The 20272-nt window shown below is 39.3% G+C and overlaps 1 protein-coding gene and 1 pseudogene across 1 annotated transcript in view; one reads left to right on the forward strand and one right to left on the reverse strand.

The window, feature by feature from the left end:
• The window catches only part of FREM3 (FRAS1 related extracellular matrix 3), an 83685-nt gene that overhangs the window by 12494 nt on the left and 50919 nt on the right, over window positions 1–20272 (forward strand). The window lies entirely within an intron of this gene.
• On the reverse strand, window positions 17608–17960 carry LOC116866492 (annotated as a pseudogene).

Raw genomic sequence — 20272 nt, forward strand, 5'->3', positions numbered from 1 at the left:
TCTAGCTATCAATAATTCAAAAATGTCCCCTTAATAATGCAATGGATTTAAAAATCCAAACAAAGGAGAATCAAGGTGGATTCTCTTCGGGCAGAAAGGAATCAGCCATTCCCCGTGTTGCTGACTCTTTCCCTCATGAGTCCTTCCTCCTTGAATCTATCATTCCTTCATACCATGACCAGAAATGAGTTGTTAATTGTTGGGCAAGCTATAATAAGCAAGGCAGGTCCAGAGACAATGGGGCAGGTGGCTAGAGGGACAGGCAAGGCTCACCAACAGTGTCCCCATGTTCAGTCTGTGGAAGAATTAGTTGAGTCACGAGGTACAGGAAAAAGCTAGCAATTTGGTTGTGCTCATACTGTGCTAAGCAAAAATTAATGTCATTCCCCTCTCCTTTGTGAAATATGTTAGCTAATCTTCCCTTTATGTCATTTGTGATTTAATTTGTTTTTTTTTTTTTTACTTTCATGCTGAAACCATTGTTTCTTTATAGAAAAATGAAAGAGGTACTTCTATTTCGATCACCTTACAAAGTGTCTAAACAGACACCTCAGCCACATTTCCTGTATCTGTCTGGAGGCCACACTTGGAGTGTACCTGTCCTACAGTAATATTTTGCTACAAACTAATTCTTATAGAAATGGCAACATCTTTTCACAACCTCCACTATAGAGTCATTTTTAAGAGCCCATTCCATGAATGGGAGAATGGTAAGGAACAATATTGAAAACTTCCTTCATGGAACACTATTTATGCCTTGTGTTTAGTATTGCTAATTATACTTCCAGCTGAAAGCTTTAAGTCTACAACTCTGCATTAAAATACCTGACTGTACAGGTATTTTTAACATAAATAGTCTAAAATTTTTTAAATGACCAGTAATTCCTCCACCAGATAACAAGCTATGCACATTTTTAAAAAAGAAATGCATATACAGGGGTGCCTGGATGGCTCAGTGGGTTAAGCCTCTGCCTTTGGCTCAGGTCATGATCTCAGGGTTCTGGGATTGAGCCCTGCATCAGGCTCTCTGCACAGCAGGGAGCCTGCTTCCCCCTCTCTCTCTGCCTGCCTCTCTGCCTACTTGTGATCTCTGTCAAATAAATAAAGAAAAATCTTAAAATATATATATACTTAAAATAAATGCATATACATAGTTAAAGAATAATAATAATTCTTTAACCTAATCCCTTTGCATTGATACCTAATCCCTTTTCTTCTGTTTTCTTTCAAAAAGAAAATTAATCACATAGCAGAAAATATATGTATATTCTTTTTACTTACACAAAAGAGATTATTTTTTATGCTTGGCTCTGAGCCTTGCCTTCTTTTGTCTAGGTTATATCCAGATATATACTGAACTAACACAGATCTACCTTACCTGCTTTATCCTTTGTAAACAAATAATATTTTTTACAGCTATGTAAACCAGAAACTGTTCTTACATATATATAGCTATATTTTTTTCCCTTGCATTTTCAGTGCTTCCTGAACTTACTCTTGGCCTACACTTGTGAATGCATACCTTTTTATAGCAGTGAAGATGCTGATTTAACCTGGATATTTGCATGTCTAAAACATTCTAGCTTTTCCCTAAATTCAGAGTTGCTTCAGACATACAAGGCTCTCTCATACGAGGTTACCAAGTGTAGTTCAGATAGAAAATGTGAAAGCAGTTTATTCCAAAATTAACTATTAATCCTTAGAAGTTAAAAAGTACACACAAAGGGAAAAAGAAAAAAGAAAAAAAGAAGCAAAACATTTTCTGCTGGTCGGTGCTCCCAGAAACCCCCCAGATTTCTTGCTTTCTTGGCTCTGCCACGGCTGACTCTGGAGGACTCTCAGTTTTTTGGTGTTTTTAAGGTCTGTCATGCTGAACTTGCAAGGACTGAGTGCACAATTCAGAGCTAAGTCTAAAGTCACAGGGGCACTGAACTGCCCCAAGATAGTCTGCTTCTCTGAGTACAGGTCGAAAGACGTTTTGCTAATTTCTAGCTCCTAGTCGATGAGGTTGTGAGGACCACCACACTGTGACACTACAAGAGACAGGCAACCTCATCCATTTACAGGACACATGGCAGAGCTGAGTCTAAGTCACAACATTTTATACAACATTGTATATCAATACTGGGTGCTAGACTATTACAATGTATTGATAGTGTAGGAACACTTTTAAACCTCCTAATTCTAGATAAGTCCCACACCTTATTTTTTGGCATCGGCTTGTCCATGCTTGAAAAACATAGCTGCTTTTTTCACATATTTTAATAACAAAGTAGAATTCCTTACTGAGTTTCCACATAGAAAATTAGGTGAGGATTTGAGATAAAAGTTCTACAGGTATTGAGGTAAAAGTGAAATAATTTCCAGATGATTTTCTCAGTTCTCAGTTTTATCCTGTTGGTACTAAAGCATCCTTAATGTTTTCAGACATATTTTTTTAAAACTAAAAATAATATGTGCACAAACAGTACAAATATTCGAATAGTACAAAATAGTATAAATATTTATATTTATACAATTTTTACAATATTTATATAATTATTCAAATAAATGTTCAAATATACAAGAGCATACAATAAAAAGTGGAAGTTCTGTTCCCATCCATAGTCCTATCACACATGAAACCAAAAATTGTTTTTACATAAGCAAACATTAGCACACACACACATACATCTTGCTGTAATTATGTCTTCCATTAATGTTTAAAGTCCTGGAGGTCTGGGAGATAGATAAATTTTATTTACGTATTGTCCAATTTTTAATCTTTATGTAAATGGAAGTTGTTTAAAATTGTAGTTTGGGCTGTGTATGCCAGATAAAGGTAAAGAGGAGATAATTTGGCTAATTGAGCTGATACACTCAATCAAATCATATAATCCTGATCATAATCTGTGTTAGAATTGATATGCCTCCCAACAATAACTGGCATATGGTAGATGCTTAAATCATAGTGGTTGAATAAAGGGATAAACCCAAATTCATGAAAAAGTGACCAAATCTCAAATTCATCTTGTGATTTGTAGAGGCTGTATGCTTAGTCATAGTCATGATTCAAAAAAAATAATATTGATCATGGTTGTGGGTAATTTGGGAGGAGACTTTTGAAATTAAAAAATAAATGTATTTTAGAGTTTATGATCCACAGCAAATAACCTCAGAGAAAAATGGCTTTGGTCTCTTTATCTTTGAGTACTTGCTTGAAAGCATTTTGTTCATATTTTTCTCCCCATAGAATAAAACAGGCTTATTTTTTTAAGCATAATCTATTTTTTAAAACTGTGCAATTCCATATATAAAAATAGAAAGCCAGGTTGAGCATGCAGTAACCTAGGAAAGCTTTGGTGTAAGAAAACAATCACACTTCACAAAGATGATTAATGAAAGGAGAAAACGTTTTTGAAAGCGAAGAAATACTATGAATGATGCTCTTTCAGTATTCTTGACTAGTAAATCAAGACCTGCTGTATTCAGAGAGTGTCTCATTTAGATCACATTATTGTGCATCTCTTGCTTCTCATTTTCCAGTTGCTAAATATCCTCATTACCACCTACATCAATTTAGGGAACATTTTATTGCTTGAAAAGAGAATTTATTGCTTAAAAACAGCAAAGCTGTTTTTGTCTTATGTTATGTAAACAGGCTCTTAAATAATCACTTCAGGGATCAATTTAAAATAAAACTTGACAACCTCAGGATTAGGTCCTAAATTCTGTGTACATAACACATGTACCTAATAAATAGATAATTATAAGTAAACAAATACCTATGTGTATATGTGCACGTATGTATGTATATTAGTTTGTGAGGTATAGATGAACACCCATATCTCTCTAAAATGAGAAAAAATATTTTGACTCATTTGGTATGGCTAGTTAACATGTATCCATCTTCTTGATAATGAAGTAAAATAGTTTGATTTCAAATTCGGGCTCATCATTTATTGAACATCTCTTTCTTGTCCCAGGTGTTATGTTAAGTAACTTGCCTCTCATTTAATCTCCACAGTACCCTCACAAGATAGATATTATCCCCCACTTTATAGATAATAAATGCTAAGTCTTGGTGACATTGAATGAAATTGTTATTAATGTTATTAGCACTTGAACATTCTAGGGAGTCGTATGGAAGGATAAGACCGTAGCAAAATCCTAATCCTTATGAAATTGAATCAGTATTAAAATTATCCTTATGTATTCATCGCCTCTTTGTCTAAAAATTACATGTTTCTCTGGAATGCAGAAGATATTTAACTTAAAGCAGAAATTATAGGAAATATTTGGAAGTAGCTGTTTATATATGACACATGCAAAAGGTAAGTCCCACAGTGTAAGGAAGGCAAGAAGCACAAATGACCGAATGATGCCATTGGCGCTTTCAGGAATCAGAAATCACTGTTTCAACTTAGGTCAGTTGACTCCTCTGTAGTTTTGAATGACTAGAGTCACGGAAGACACTATTCTTAATAGAAAAATTATCTGCAGATGCATTCTGTCTGAGCTTCAAATAAGTCGGTCTGCTGGGCAGTTTGCTCGTCATTCTCTATCAGGACACAAACACATTGTCTCCATGTATGATAATGATTCAGACTTTCTTAAAGGAATTTATAAAAAGTGGGAATGAATATGCATATATCCAATCTGCATGGTCGCAGCCCAAATCTATGAGAAACTGCCAGAGAGGTGAAAACATGTACGAAGTGCAGAATAGATTTCAAACCCTGATCTCATTAGCAGGACACCAGGTAGTAAAATATGCTGAACATACCTGGTGCTTAACCCAGTCAGGTTTCCAGGGGCTTGAGCAGTAGCACAGAACCAGAGAAGTCAGTAACAGTGGCATTTCAGCCCCTTGAAATCTCAAGCCTACCTCCAGGGTAAGGGATAACTGCTAGAATGATCGAGGATCACAGTGTTTTGTTCGTTAGGTGTGTTATTAGGATGCTGTGCATTTGAAGGTGTGCAGGTAGAATGTTTGGCTTTTACTTTTCTTTTTTGACAGTAGATTAAGAAAGTGGACATGGGAATGTATTGTTTCGCCGGGTGGCCTAAGCGGAGGGACCTTCAGAGCCTCCCAATTATCATTTGTTAGCGATGCCTTCAGGATTCGGTTTTCAGCTTTGACTTTCTTCTTCTTTCTACCTCTCCTTTCACCCTCTGTCCTCATTTTCTTCCTCACTTGCTTTTAATTTCTTTGTACAACTTATAGAATTAGCTCTGGGTGCTCGTCATATTCCTCTTGGTTTTTTCCCAGCCCTGCAATATCCTCCACCTATGACTTTATTTACATTACTTAATCCTACTTCTGCCTTCTTTTCCATTCTCCGAGGTAGTTTCCAAAAACCGTAATATCCTTCAGTGTGTTTATTCAAAAAGCGTTTGAAAAAGGATAACAATACTGTTATTAAAGCAAGCCTACATCTTATAATGAGAGTGGGTTTTTTTTTTAAGATTTTATTTATTTGACAGACAGAGATCACAAGCAGGCAGAAAGGCAGGCGGGGGGTGTGGGGGAGAAGCAGGCTCCCTGCCGAGCAGAGAGCCCAATGCAGGACTCGATCCCAGGACCCTGGGATCATGCCCTGAGCCGAAGGCAGAGGCCTTAACCCACTGAGCCACCCAGGCACCCTAATGAGAGTGTTCTTAATACCTGTCCTTAGTTATATCTAATAAATGTGCTAAGGTGTGCAATTTGTTATGGTTAGAAATAAAATTCTCTGAAATAGAACAAGGGGTTATGATGTCTACCCAAAAAAGCCATGAACATTAGAAACACCTGCTAGAAAATAAAATCCTGCTGAAGGGAGGGAAATGAGCTTCAAGGAGCTAGCTATCCTTTCTCTCTCTTTTTAAAGATTTTATTTATTTATTTGACACAGAGAGCACAAGTAGGCAGAGCAGCAGGCAGAGGGAAAGGGAGAGGTGGGCTTCCCACTGAGTAGGGAACCCAATGCTGAGCTTGATCCCAGGACACTGGGATCCTGAACTGAGCCAAAGGCAGCCACTTAATCCACTGAGTCACCCAGGTGTCCCAACTAGCCATCTTCTCTTTAATTATCAGGCGGGCACTCAACCGTGCTCAGGACAGGCCCTTGGTTGAGCTGGCAGAGTTACAGCCAGAAGCATCTTTGCTTAAGAGAGAGCCAGCTGAGGACCACCGTGGAAGCAATTAGGATAGACTGAAAACGGCTGTGGTCTCTGCTTCCTGTGATGAAAGTGGAATATGCACCAGTTGGCACAGCATTAGAACAGATAATAGGTTTCTTGAGACAATGACTTTCTAGTCTTTTTAAGAGACTAAAAAGAACTACTGGAGTTCAATAATTATTTGGGGGAAGACCTATAATGGATTTCCCATTTCCTTTTTTTTTTAAATTAATAAATGCTGCCCTGCATCAAAGTCTCAGTGGCCAGAATTATGTATGTAGATGAATTAAAGACATCAAAGGCAAATCCAGTTTTTCTCATTTATAGTTTATTTTCAATAGAATAAATCTGTAGATCTTAACCCAAGAGATCTGTAGATAGAATTCAGAGACTCAGTGAACTTAAATGGAAAAAAAAAAAAATGGTATCTTTATTTTTACTAACCTCCAGCTAAAATGTAGCTTCCCCTCCAATTATAAATGTAAGTAACAAACAACAACATGACCAGCAGCACTTGTGGCTTTGTAACCAGTAGAAATAACATATATTTTAATATCAAATTATAGGAAGTGTAGAGATGTCCAAGTATCCTTTATAGTCATTACTTTGAAATTTTGGTGGTAAATACTATTGGAAATTTCTTTTGTAATAAACTTACAAGATAATTCATATACCATAATCATTTATATCCATCCATTTAAAGTATGCAATTCAATGGGTTTGGGTATATTATTAATTTTTTAGACTGTAGTAACATATAGAGCACAAATTTGCTGTTTCAGCCATTTTTACACATATAATTCAGTTGCATTAATTGCATTCACAGTATCATGCAACCATCACCACTGTTTTTGAATTTTTTTATTTATTCCAAACAGAAACTCTCTAATCATTAAACAGTAATTATCCATTCTCCCTTTCCCCCAGTCCCTGGTAATCTCTAATCTACTTTCTGTCACTATAAATTTGTCTCTCTGCATATTTCAGATAAGTGGAATCATACAATATTTGTCCTTTTGTGTCTAGCTTATTTCACTGAACATGATGTCTTAAAGGTTCATCCATGTTTCAGTATCAAATGTATCAACTTCCTTCTTATGGCTGAAGAACATTCCATTGTGTCCATATACTATGTTTTGTTTTTCCATTCACCTATTGACAGATACTTTGTTTCCAACTTTTGGCTGTTGTGAATAATACCATAATTAATTCGTTTGGGTCTATACTTAAGAGTAGAATTGATAGGACTCATATGCTAATTCCTTGCTTAGTTTTTTTTAGTAGCCGCCAAATTGTTTTCCATAACAACTTCAAAAAAATTTTTAATTTTCTGATAATTGCATTTTAATATAATTGAGTTTTACATAATCCTATGCATTTTCGCACATACACTCAGAAACCTTGTTCGAAGAATAGGACCAGAGGCTTCCCCGGATTGCCAAAACACTTCCATGGCACACAGGCACAAACAAATGTGAAGAGCTCTGCACACTAGCTTCCCTTTCGTCTAAGCAAATCAATTTAAATCTGTAATATCCTGGCAAGTGTTTGATGTCTAGAACTAAAATGAGCAATGTTATAAAAATAGTGATTTTGCGTTATCTTGGAAATTCAGTACAGCTGAACTAGACTAATGACCAAACTTTTAAAATGCTTTCAGAACCAAATTTTCTCAGTTGAAAACATAATAGTCATCTTTACCAACAAAAATGTTGAGAAAACATAATATGCACTTCAGTGGGTAAGTATAAACTCGGGCCTTCAACATACAAGAGCATAAGGGCTAATTAGTTGAAGATACTTTGAAAAGCCAGATGTAGGGATGTGTGGGTGGCTCATGGGTTAAGCCTCTGTCTTCCGTTCAAGTCATGATCCCAGGGTCCTGGGATCAAACCCTAGGTCTGGCTCCTTGCTCAACTGGAAGCCTGCTTCTCCCACTTCCTCTGCTGCGCCCTCTGCTTGTGTTCTTTCTCTCTGTCAAATAAATAAATAGAATCTTTAAAAGGAAGGAAGGAAGAGAGAGAGAAAAGCCAAGCCAAACCAAGCCAGATAGCTCCTGAAATGTAGTTAAGTAATCAATCAGTTATTTTGGAGTTCTGAAAATAGAATAAAAAATAAAAATTCTTCAACAATTTACAGCTTTCTTTTAGAACTGTAGTCAATTTAAAACATCATGAAGTACATTATTTCACAGTCATATGCAACCATCATCTCTCTGTATTTTCAAAACTTTCATCACTCCAAACAGAAGCCATGCAACCATTAAAAGTATCTGTCAGCATGACTGTGTCATTTATGTACAGTTTCACCTAAACTTTGTGTTTTACAGTTAGAAATACATTGTAGTCACTTGCTCAATTCAGGTGTTTAGGATTCAGAATATGATTGCCATCAACTATGAAAAATAACACACAGGAAGAACTTGGAGTCAAATTTCAGAAATGGCATAGTACTTTTCTGACTTAAGTATCACTCATTTAATTAACAAATGTTTATGGAGTACCTGCTGTATGCTAGGCTAATGGGATATGACAAGAAAAAAGGCATAGTCCCTCCTGTCAAGGAGCTTATAGTTCAATGGGGGATAAGTTTGAAGGCAGGGTAGGGCATCTGGGTGACTCTGTTGGTTAAGTAACTTCCTTTGGCTCAATCCTGGTGTCCCAGGATTGAGTCCCAAGTAGGGCTCCCTGCTCAGTGGGGAGTCTGTTTCTACGTCTGCCCCTCCCCTGTCATGCTCTCTTTCTCTCTCTCTCTCTCTCAAATGAATAAATAAAATCTTTTTTTAAAGTGGGGAGTGGGGGGTTACAGAATAGATGCTGTATTAAGAGTCAGCTGGGGCACCTGGGTGGCTCAGTTGGTTAAGCATCTGCTTTCAGCTCAGGTTGTGATCCCGGAGTCCTGGAATCAAGCCCCACATGGGGCTCCCTGCTCAGTGGGGAGTTTGCTTCTCCCTCTCTCTCCTCCCTGCCTCCTGCTCTCTCTTTCTCAAATAAATAAATAAACTCTTTAGGACAAAAAAAAAAAAAAAAAGAGCTTAGATTGTTATGAGAGCAAATGTGCAAGGCATCTTATCCAGGACTCAGATGAGGCTTCCCAAGAAAGTGATCATCTAAGCTGACACTTGAATGAGTGGGATTTAGCCAGGTGAAGGGAAAGGAAAAAGAAGAGGCGTAATGGCAAGAAAGAGCGGTGGTAATTTGCAGACTGCTGTGAGCTCACTCTGACCACAGAGACCAAAGAGCAGGGGCTGTGGCAGGAGCTGACACAGTGAGCAGCCTCCAGATCAAGAAGGATGTTCTAAATGTGTCAACAGACTTTATCCTGAAGGGGATGAAGAAACAGTAAAAGTTCAGACAGAGTGGTGACACGATCACCAGGTGTTCTGTGCACATAACTTTGCATTACAGAAAATAGACCACAGGTAGAAACAATAATAGAAAGGGGGAGATTGAAGGAAAAAATAAGTGAGAAATAATGTTGGTATAACCTTAAGTGGTGGCAGCAAGTGTGGAGAGAAGTGGATAGATTTTTTTTAATTTGTAGGAACTAGAATGGACAGTTCTTGAATTTGAGGGAGTAGAGAGAGGCAGCCAAGCGTGATGCCTGGTGTTTCCTTTCTAACTATTATTATTATCTCCCTAATATGCCATGTTCTCTCGAAGTTTTAAATGCATGTGGGCAGCCACTGGCCAGTGACATGTGGTCCATCTCCCACTGGAACAACCAAAAAGACAGAAAAACATAACCGGATCTAAGAACACAAGCCTCTGTGCAAACTAGACTGAGACCTGAAGAGGCAATGGTAACTGAGAGTCATGCTAAGACTGATAGTTTTGATCAAATCTCTCAAATGGTCAAGAGAGTAATCAAAAAGGGGGACTATTGACATAAATTTCTAAGCCCGAGTTGGAGCTGCTTCTGCCCACGGTGCCGCATCTGGGAACTGAAACTTAGATAACTTTCATGTCCCTGCAGATGCCCGGCTTGACCAGAAATGCAGAGCGCTGGGGTCATCCAGGCTCCACATGCCAAGCCAACTCTGGGACTTCTTGCCCCAAATAAGGCTGATTGCTTGGCCCCAATCAATCAGATATTCTCTATTTATTCCTTTCTTGGTCTTTATTCTTGAATACTGTTTTATTTTTTTAAAGATTTTATTTCTTTTAAGAGAGAGAGAGAGCACAAGTGAGGAAGGAAGGAGCAGAGGGAGAGGAAGAAGCAGGCTCCCTGCTGAACAGGGAGCCCGATGTGAGGCTCAATCCCAAGACCTGATCGTGACCTGAGCAGAAGGCAGATGCTTAACCAACTGAGCCACCCAGGTGCCCCATTCCGTGGTCTTTATCCTATAAAATATTCTTGCTGGGGCACCTGGGTGGTTCAGCTGCTTAAGTGTCCAACTCTTGATTTGGGCTCAGGTCATGATGACAGAGATAGCGAGATTGAGCCCCACGTCGGGCTCTGGAATCAGCATGGAGTCTGTTTAGAATTCCCTCTCTCCCTTTCTCTCTGTCCCCCGCCCCACTAGCTAAATATATAAATAAATAAACAAACAAACAAGTAAAATCTTCTAAAACAACACAAAACTTTTGCCCTCCACCCCATTTTACAGATCTCCTAAAGGGGACTGTTCACTTCATGAAGAGTTCGAAGAAATTTGTTTGTGTCACCTAAAACAAAGTGATGCCCAGATTGCTAACACGAGAACCTGGGTGACCTGGAGGCAAGGAATAATGAGTTCTGCTTGGAAAATGTTGTGTGTCAAGTTCTCATTCCAGAGCCAGTACTTACCAGCCCCATGGCCTTGGGCAAATCTTATCAGCTTTTTGAACCTCTGTCCAAAATGGAGACACTGATTTCTGTCTGGTTCACGGGATATGATGAGACTCTAAAATATTGTGTTTGTGAAATCCCTTTATAAACTATACAACTGAAAAGAACTGGGACTGTGATCAGTGCTTCCGGACCTGGTTATAACCTTATTCAGTGTCATCGTTGCGATCATGAATTACCATTTGGAGCTAGGCTTAGCAGGAGAGTACAAGCCTGGGAATCAGGAGACCTGCATGCCTGCTAGCTCCCCAATAGAGGAGAACTGGTGCTCTCCTGAAAAATGAAGACGTTGAATTGCTCATCTCCGAGGGCCCTTCTAGCCCTAAAATTATGAGAATGCTTGGGGCACCTGGGTGGCTCAGTTATTAAGCATCTGCCTTCCACTCAGGTCATGATCCCAGGGTCCTGGAGTTGATTCCCACATCAGGCTCCCAGCTCAGCGGGGTGCCTGCCTCTCCCTCTGCCTGCTGCTCCCCCTACTCATGGATACGCTCACACTCTCTCTGACGAATAAATAAATTAAAAGAATGCTATTAACTGCTTTAATGAAATCTATTGGATAACCAGCATGATCTTAGTAGGTCTAAGGGGGATTATCTTATGGAAAACAGTTTAAGAATTTTCAGTCATGTTAACCTACTTTATGGAGGAAAGAAGGCTTAGGCTATCTGAGAACCATTATTACACAAACAAGTACATATGTGATTAATATGTTACTTGATAAATGTGAATGTGATTGCAGAAACAGTATAATTGAATATGACTAAGGGAATATAAAATGTGGTTCATTTGGTACAATAAACAGTCAAGGTATGAAATAATTCTAGCATCTCCTGTTGGATTTCATTTTGTGGATTGAATACATAAAGCTTGGTTTTCCCTTGTGCCTTTAATTGCAAACAGCAAGAAATCTGTAAAGTGCTAAACAATTCCCTGCTAAGTTATTTTACGTTCTGTGTTGTTGAATATAATCAGCCCCTCCTGGGGCTTCCTCTGCCCCTCAGTTTTTTATTTTTTTTTAAATCTATTTATTTACATGAAATATAAGTACATAAAAATACATGAAATGTAAATACAATATTTTAAAACCTTTATTGAGACATAATTCGTATATTATACAATTCACCCATTTAAAGTATACAATTCCGGGGTTTTAATACATTCCCAGGATATACAATCATCACCACAATCTTGTTTTCTAACATTTTCATTGCCCCAGGAAAAAACCCAGACTTATTAGCAGTCCCTCTCATTTCCCCAGCCTGCTTCCCCACTCCAGGCCTTGCCACCACTAACCTACTTTCTGTCTCTATAGATTTGCCTATGGTGGATTTTTCATATAAATGGAATCATGGAATGTGTGGTATTTGTCTGGTTTCTCTCACTTAGCATAATGTTTTCAAAGTTCATCCACATTGTAGCATATGTCAGTACACCATTCCTTTTCTGGATACATAATATTCTGTTACATGGATATATTGCTTTTTATGTATCCATTCATCAGCTGATGGACATCTGGCCTGTTTCCACTTTTTGGATGTTATGAATAATGTTAGGAGCAGCCATGAGCAAGTGTTTGTGTGAATGTATGTTTTCATTTCTCTCAGGTATATAGCTAGGAGTGGAAGCTTTCCTCTCACTTGGAAGAAGCCAGGGCAAGGGGAGGTGGGCCTGGGTAACTCAGCTGAGCAACTAACTCTTGATTTCAGGTCATGATCTCAGGGTTGTGGGTTTGAGCCCTGAATGAGGTCTGTGCTCAGACGGGAGTCTATTGGAGATTCTCTGCCTCTCCCTCTGTCCTTCTCCCTGTTCACACACACACACACACACACACACATGCTCTCTCTCTTTCTCAAAATAAATAAATCTTAAAAAAAAAAAAATCAAGGTGTAACATGTGCTGTCCTTGATGCCTTGAGGAACACTTTCTTCAGTTGAAAGACTAACAATGAGCTCCAACTAATAGGAAATCAGTTGAATTTCTTTTGAAAACACATCTTAGGCATTTTTTAAAAAAGAATTATGTATTTATTTGAGAGCTGGGGGGAGGGGCAAAGGGAGAGAGAATCCTCAAGCAGACTCCCCATTGAGCCTGGAGCCTGACGCAGGGCACAATCCCAGGACCCTGAGATCATGATCAGAGCCGAAATCAAGAGTCAGCTGCTTCACTGACTGAGCCACCAGGCGCCCAGGGCCAAGCACTTTTCAAGTGTGCACAAACCAGTTGTTTTCAAGTTTGTTCTTATAAAAGGGTCAGAAATCTTAGCGCAGTGCAGGAGCGAGGCTCAGGAACCTAAGATTGTAGTCTGCTTTCTTTAGAGACTTTGTGACTTCAACAATGCTTATTGCAAGTAATACCGTCATTAATACAGGGTTTGTGTCCATGAGCTAGGGGGCACGTGAAGAAGACTCAGTAAATTTGGCACAGATCCCCTGAGCAGGGTTTTACTTTCAATTAACACAAGTTTTTCTGTTATGAAGCAGAATACAAAAATCACAGGGAAGTTTTAAGATATCTCCAAGACTTCATAGCTCATGGCCTCATAGGTATGCCCCAGGTCCCTGTTTCTCACCCCTCTTCAGGACAAGTTCACTGTGATATGTCCTTAGGGTTATATTGGTGTGAGGTTTGAGAAGCACTGATGGAATTAATTTTTTTCCATATGGGTGTGATATGACTTCAAAATAATTTAAGTGGTACTTCCTGAATGAAATCCCATAGAACTTGTTGTTAAAAGATATTGTTGTGTTAAAAAGAAAAAAAAAAAATCCTGTGTTCAAATAAGCTTGAGAAATAACCAGTTCGACAAATGTATAGTTTCTTTAATTTAAAACTTCTCAGATGCCAGATAGTTCTCTTATCTCTTGTTCAAAATGGAAGATCTAGAACTACCTGCTACCACCTCCAGCCTTAGGCCTGCAGAGCATTTCAAAAAAGTTAAACCTTTGCCTTTTAGTTCAAAGTTAACCAAAACAATTAATTAGAAACCCTCCTCAAATGTTAATTTTAGAGCCCTGAGGAGATATTCACGAGAGAGTCCTCCCTAGATGTAAAACACTCTAATTTTATGAACCACTGAAGACAGTTTTGTCCGCCTGCAAGGTTTTCTCTCTCGTTTGTTCATGTGTGACAGTGTTGGGATTGGTAATGCCATTTCCTTAACTGTTTCACCTGGGTTGTTTTCTGATAAAATGGCTGCATGCTGGAAGACACATTTTCTATGATTAATTAAGCATGAAAGAGTGATTTTTTTTTCTATACAATTTCACCTTTCAAGTTTTAAATTAATTTTCCCTTGCAGCTCCAATTTTTTTCTTCTGTGGACTCATTTGTTAGGAAAGAGAGCCCTACCCCGGAACCCGCTAGTGCGTGGTATGACAGGGATATTTGGAAGGGGTCTCTGACAGGTCTCTACAGAGTCTTCAGCGGCTAGCTACAGCCTGTAACCCCAGGATTCAGTTCCTCTGGTGTAGAAATGGAGGGAACAGCCCCACGAGGGCTATTCCCACCAGCCATTCCTCCCTACGAGCTCCGACATATCTCTTTAACTCTGACCTGTTTCATTACAAGGGCCAGCATACCCCGCACTGTTCACCGCCAAGGAGTATGGTATCATAGAAAGAACACCAGTTTGGAGATATTGCTTGAAGTGTGGTTGTCTGGCAAGTTTAGGAAAGTTGAGTCTTCCCTCCCTTTGGCAAGAGTGTCAAATGCCCCAGAGAACAGGGCCACCCACTCCAGCTGAGTGGACGGCATTGTTTTACTCACGGTTGTTCAGGAAGAACATGGTTATAAATCATATGGCAGAACATGTAAGCCACGTTTAACTGAGAGCAAGCACAGCTAGAAGACTGGAAAGAATCAGATCCACTCTAATTTATGTCTTCCTTTTATTCTTACCGACAATCATTTTATTACTTTTTTCATTTCACCCCGAGTTCATAAATGTTAATTTTTTTTAAAAGATATTATTTATTTATTTGTCAGACAGAGATCACAAGTAGGCATAGAGGCAGGCAGAGAGAGAGAGGGGGAAGCAGGCTCCCTGCCGAGCAGAGAACCCGATGCGGGATCCCAGGACCCAGGGATCATGACCCGAGTCGAAGGCAGAGGCCTTAGCCCACTGAGCCACCCAGACGCCCCTCATAAATGTTAATTTGTATACAAAAGATTCTTCGGTCTGTTGTTCTGAAGTCTGAATTTAAATCAGTGTCTGTCTTGCTAGCACAAACTTGAGAGATTCTCTGCAGGCCTTGAAGAGCGAGCCGCCACACCACAAACTACCTGTTGAAAGCCCCACGTGGAAAGAAACTTCAGGAGGCCTTGAGAGGCTGAAGGCAGCATCCAGCCAATAGCCAGTGAGAGGCTGGGGCTCTCGGTCACACAACAGGAAAATGAATTTCGTCAATAATCTGAATGAGTTTATGTTCTGAACAACAGGATCACAACAGCCATGTTTGGTTTTGAAAAGGAAAGGACAATTTATTATTATTATAGAAACCTAGTAGAAACAGAAGAGGAAAGGAATCGACACACAGATGAAGGTAATAGCAGGCAAGAAATGATAATGATGCAAAGTTACATCAAGTTGTGTACTTACAACCTCCAACCTCATTAACTAGGGAAGGCCCCGTGGAGACAGCCTGGCTGGAGTCCCAACTGAGGAGGCCTGGCAGGGTGTCCCCCTCTCAGGTGAGACTTCCAACTGACCGTCTCCATAAGGGCCGTATTTATAGGGTAAATAACAGGGTTTGAAATTAAGCATTTGTTCACATATGTGCAGTTAGGAGCGAGCTACATTTCCATGTTATCATGTTTCTAGATTTTCAAGAAGTCTGGGCTACGTGTGCCTACCTCCCCTCCTGATTCCATTCTGGGGGGCTAGCCCAGCCTGGAGCAGGAGGGGATGTGAGACAAGACTTGTGGCTCGTGCGATGCAGAACAGAAGGGCCAGTTTCAACCTGGAGGCCAGATAATATGTTTTAAATAGCCAGGTTCCCAAGATTGTTCACACAGCATGAGTCCAAGAAACAACATTCCTTACCCTGCCTATGTGCCTGCAGGCCCCCGTGGTCGGTTGTGCGGGACAAATCCCAGAAGCATCTATCCCTACGGAATGGCTTGGAAGCAGATTCTTCCTAGTCAGGATTTTGGATAAGACCGCAGTCCAGCTAACACTGTGATTGCTGTCTTGTGAGACCCTGAGCCAGGGACTCAGCTAAGCCATGTCAGTCTTCCTGATCCACCAAAACTATAAGATAATATATGTGTGCTTTATTCAGCTTCTAAGTTTGTGGCAATTTGTACATGACAGTAGCAAATGAACACAGGAACTACTCTAATAATTACATCAGAGCATCTGGGTTTCAGTTTTACTACCAATGCCTGGTAAGGTTTACCAGGAATATAAAAGAATAGAAGGGACCATACGATTTGCTGGATGCTAGGATCAACCATGCAGCCTTTTTTTTTCTCCAAGCTCTTCATGTCCTTAACAAGCAGACAAATGTGATAATGTGATGTATAATAGGAATGTATATATTTGGTCTTCTCCCCATTCTAGAATAGAGCTTCTAACACCCTTTGCATTTCCTGTGATGAGAACAATAATGGTGTCTTTTGTTATGTTAATGAGGTGACTCTAGAAAGTCTGAGGACAGGGGCTGATTGCCAGGGGAGCCAACCAGGTGTTTAGAACTTTCAGTTCCACCTCTCTAGCCCCCGTAACCTCCAGGAAGGGAAGAGGGGCCCGAATCAATCATCAATGACCAGTGATTGAATCAGTCATTTCTTTGTAATGAAACCTCCATAAAAACCTAAAAGGTCCATTAGGAGAGTTTCAGGTTGGTAACAAGTAGAGGTAGTAGGAGAGGGCACGGAAACTCTGTACCCCTTCCCACCTACCCTTCCCTAAGCATTTCTTCCATCTGGCTGTTTCTGAGTCGTACCCTTTTCTAATAAGCCAGTAATCTAGGAAGTAAAATGTTTCTCTGAGTTCTGTGAGTCACTCTAGCAAATTAATCAAACCCAAAGAGGGAGTCATTGGAATTTCTGTCTATAGCCACCTGGTCAGAAACACAGGGGACAGACTGGACTTGTGATTGGCATTTAAATTGAAGCCAGTTTTAGGGCGCAGGGGTGGCTCAGTCAGTTAAGCATCCAACTCTAGATTTTGGCTCAGGTCATGACCTCAGGGTGATGAGATTGAGCCCCACATCTGGCTTTGCTTTTAGCGCGGAGTCTGCTTCTCCCCTTCCCTCCACTCCTCCCCCACGCTTCTCTCTCTCTCTCTCTCTCTCTCTCTCTCTCAAAATAAATAAAATATTTTAAAAAATAAAGTGAGGGCAGTCTGATGGGACAGAGCCCTTACCTGTGGGACCAGATGCTATCTCAGGGTAGAGAATGTCAGAAGTAAGTTGAATTGTAGGACACCCAGGTGGTGTCAGAGAATTGCTTGGTAGTCCTGGAAAAATTGCACGTTAGAATCAGTGTCAGAATTATAGCAAACATGCATGGTCTTCACCTCAGTTGTTCAACTCACACTACCCAAATGGACTGAGTGAAATTTCTTTCTTTTTTTTTTCCTTTCTTCCATTTTCTTTCCTTTCCTTTTCTCTCTTTTCTTCCTTCCCTTACTTTTTTCTTTTCATTGTTGTTACATAAACTAACTCATTTATGACAGAATAGCAATGTTTCAAACCATCGAGCTTCCACTGGTGTTTCAACTCCTTCAGTCTTCTGATGGCGGACATTATTGTGACAGCAGAAGAGGTTGTTGTGGGTCTGGGTACCCCCAGCTACCATTTTCATGCAGGAACCACAGAGCCAGATCCCCACAACTTGTCTCTTCATCTTGGTTTAGCCACAGAAGAAGCAAGTGTGCTTGGCATGCTGATTCAATATTCTTCACCATTTTCCTGAGGGAGGAACCATAATGGGTTCCATATTTACTGATGATTCTGACCTTCTTGGTGCATTTAGTCATGTCATCACAAACTAGGTCTGAGTCCAGAGAGCTGAATAGGATTCATTTCTATATCCCGTTAAATTTCCCAGCTTTATTTTCTATTGTTCTTTATGGCCTTTAAAACTCTTATGTATTCAGTCTTTTCTTCTAAAGGAAAGGAAAAGTCCATTTGAAGGAACGGCTTAATTATTTTTAAAATTATGTCTTTAGAGCACACCAGGAAAACCAAATAAAGGGAGGAAACTGGCAACATTTTTTTTACTTTATTTTATTTTTCCAGTGTTCCAAGATCCATTGGCAACATTTAATATTAAGTAAAAGATGGTGAGATGTTATATGCAACTGGGGACTTATGAAAAACACAAAAGATAGAAAAATAAAATTCAAACCATTAGTTCTTCAGAGACTAAAATAAATGTAGCACTAAGAACTGGTCCATTGAAATGGAATTATAATAATATTAAAGTACACGATTCCATTCAGTGCTTAATGGATCACTTAGCCCTGTATCATCTGTACTATCCTTTCCTCATTTATCTTCTAAGAAGATAGGAGAGAAAGAGACTTGATTTTAAGATGGCTTTTATTTTCCTCTTACAGGCCAAAGGACTTCCTAATGTCCTTATTGGGTGCTCACAATTCTAATTAATATAGAAACCAGTTCTTTTGAGGGTCAAAAGAACTTGTGAACAAAAGAAACAGATGCATGGTATTTTACTTTACTAATCAGTATCCACTGAAGTAAAAGCAAAGTTACCCTCTGTTAGGAAATGAAATCTAAGGTGCTCCAGGTGCCAGCATCCTGTGCTGTGCCTCTGAATATATACCTCCCTATCCTGGGCGTCAGGTACTTTCCAGTGAAACGCTGAGTCATCTTATCTGAAGTATTTGGTATTTGAGAACTGCAGTGCTGATTTTTTGTAAGGCATGTTTCACCCATCCTCTGAACTCCTATTGAATTCAGAGGAAATCAAAAGTTTCTATTTTGCTCAATTCGTGTACAGCAAACCAAATACTTAAATTTAACAAATAATAGAGAAATTATCTAATGATGAACATTAACTCTTTGCTTCTACAGTCTGTGACAATTAGAGGAAAACTAGCAAGTGTTAAAGTGGGGTGAGAATGGGATCTATTTAAAAAACCACTCAAGAATCTTTTTTTTTTTTTTTTAAAGTCCCAGTTTAACACTGTAGAGTTATATTACTTACCTGGCAAAAAAAAAAAGAAAGAGAGAGAGAGAGAGAGAGGATTATCTCCTATTTAAATAATAAATAATATAGAGACATATGAAGATTATTAAAAGAAATACTGAGACCACTGCAATGGTCAAATAAGTGAATGCTGAGTTTACTGACTTGTTAGGCAAGGAAATACACATCAGTGAGGAAATTCAGAGTGATTCACTGAAGAGGAAGAGTCAGGGACCCATACATTCTAGGAAGGGGAAGTTCACTCTGTGCTAATTAAGGACCAGAGCCTACATTTAGGAGAAAGTGAAATGATTCTGTAGCACTGATACAACTGATTATAGTAAGCCCCATTGTTCATTGACTGTGGAAGACTAGCCTACCAATCACTGATCATCTTTAGATAGGGGGGTGCTTTCCATTCATAGCAGTTGACCAGCTGTGGCTGGTTAGAACCAATGGTGGGAGGTACAGCATCAACTTTCAGTATCTCCTGGTCAAGAGCTGCTGTGAATACAAAGTTCATTTACAGTCCCTCCTATGAATTTTCATCAATCCAGACAAAATACAGTGACTCCAGAAGGATAGGCAAATTGTCAGATTTTTAGGTCTACAACACTGTTTTGGTGAGGGGGACTAATTTTATCCAATATCACTATCTTTATCAGGGTCCCTCCAGACTCCTTCTGTTCTATAACCTTCAGATGTATGACAGCTGGAATAGTAACTGTACAATATGTATGATTTTGTTAGCAATCAACACGACAACAGCAATAATTAGGATCAAGGATAGAAAGATCATAACTATGTATAGAATACCCCCAGCTAGAATCCTGTTTTGCCAAACCCAGCCTTGAAAGTAGATGCCATAGATTGGTTTATTCAGTTTTAAAAACTAGTTGTTTTGTTCTGAATTTTATGCAAGTCCCATGAACTGGTCCTAAAACTTTCCCCCAGAAGCAACAAAAGATGCTAACCAGTGTGAACACAGAACCTTGATTTGCCAGTAAATAAACTGGAGAAATTCTGCTATCTAGTACCATCATAGCAGGTACATGGAGGCTCATGTATGAATCGTTTACTGCATGTATAGTTTCCTATGCAATGACAGACAAGAAGAGAGGAAGACTTGTATACAGC

Source organism: Lontra canadensis, unplaced genomic scaffold (genome assembly GCF_010015895.1).
Source record: "Lontra canadensis isolate GAN:19392208 unplaced genomic scaffold, GSC_riverotter_1.0 scaffold10, whole genome shotgun sequence".
Lineage (NCBI taxonomy): Eukaryota > Metazoa > Chordata > Mammalia > Carnivora > Mustelidae > Lontra > Lontra canadensis.